Here is a 1,753-nt window from a genome sequence, read left to right as displayed (position 1 = left end):
TGTTCCCGTTGCAGAACAGGTCCAATGAGGAGGAGGCACTAGGTCAAGCCCCACCTCTCTCCTCACCATGGGCGTAGATTTGCGTGGGGACCGAAGGACGTGTCCACACCAATGTGGAGAGTTTTAATCCCCCCCCCCCTGTATGAAGTGTTTGAAATGGTGTTATATGAAATGTCACTGCAGAGAAATGGACATCCTGTTTGTTTGGGGTCCAACATTAATAGTATTACATGCGCCAGTGCGCCTTACCAAATGTAAGGAAAGTTCGATTTTTTCGCTTGAGGAAGAAGTTTAGCAGCTGCTAACATTAACCTTAAATCTCATGAGAATACAGGCCTAATTGAGGTGTAACGTTAGCTAACACTATGTTTTTTTTACAGTTAATGTGAGCTATCATTGCAAAGTTATTATCCACTATTCTGGGTTTATTTGATTCATGGGCTTCTCATGAATTCTGTCTGAAAGTGTTAGGACAAGGAGAGTTTCATTGAGATAAATTGGTTACATTTTCTACCCTATTCACTCAAGCTTTATATGATTTTTTTTTATAATAATCACTGGTTTTACAGTTGCTAGACGACATGCTGAATAGTGAATACAAGTATGGATTTTGTGACACGCATTGTTTCACCTACAGACTGGGATGGCGCAGGCTGAGATTGGAGCTGGTGACTTCAACCCACAGTCTTCAGAACCACCAGTCACCAAGCATAGCTGCTCCTAATGGTACGATGCTATTTCCTATTGCCACTACAGTGAGCATATTTTGTCATTCATTTTAGAAGCACCATGTTGACACTGCTGTTTGGACTCTATGGGCTAAGCCCCGAATGTTTTCAACTGCTGGCGCCGCCCCTGCTTCTAGCCATCAGTATGCTCATGTCATGTTTGCTTGTCAAGTGCTCACCAGAAATGAACATTGCATGACACTTCTCTGACTTCTCTGCGATCCAAGACAAGTTCTCTTCGAGTTGTTTGGTTTTTCAATATTTATTTTAACTAATCAAATAGCAAACATCCTGACTTACATCCTCATATGCACATCTCATTTCCAAATAATAGCCTATACAGACAAGGACACAAGTTACTCTCCTTCTTAAAGTGAAAGACCCCTAGACTTACACACCACTAATATAATGTAATCATGTCATTAAAGGTAAAAGGTAAAAAAGTTGACAGTGGGTTATGAAAGTTAATAACAATTAAGTTGCTCAAACTTGTTTCATGTTCTTCTCTCCAAACATTTCCCATTATAGAGCAGATGGTTCTGTGCAACCTCTCTTAAAGGTATTCCGCAAGATACAACATAGAAATAGGAAGAGGCCACTCAATGAATTCTGATACAAAGACTTCAAATGGTTGGAATATTCCATCTTAAAGTGTTTTGCTACCCCTTCCGTAATTTTTTCGCTTCCAAATGCCCCATCGTCTGTCTTCAAATCAGAATCAGGCTTTTCTAACTGGAAGCAAGACGGTGGCTTCAAAGACCATTCCAAATCAGACCATTGTAAAAATATTTGTTGAAAAAAACAACATTTGTGAAATATGATGTAGTTGTTGCTCACGTGCTATGTGTGTGTGTGTGTGTGTGTGTGTTTGTTTGTTTAAATGTATGCAAACTGGCAGTGAAAGTGGTTTCTCTTATCAACAAAAGGGGAAAGAGTTGAAGTAAAACTTGTCCAATTGAACAAAAATGAATGTGATTGAAAAAATATGATGTATGATTTCTGTTTAAAATATCAATGTATTTCCG

This window comes from Alosa pseudoharengus, unplaced genomic scaffold (genome assembly GCF_046254945.1).
Source record: "Alosa pseudoharengus isolate Yale_2024_CS ecotype anadromous, Long Island Sound unplaced genomic scaffold, YU_APseudo_1.1 YU_APseudo_1.1_scf_6, whole genome shotgun sequence".
Taxonomy (NCBI): Eukaryota; Metazoa; Chordata; class Actinopteri; order Clupeiformes; family Clupeidae; genus Alosa; species Alosa pseudoharengus.
This window is presented reverse-complemented; position numbering follows the sequence as displayed.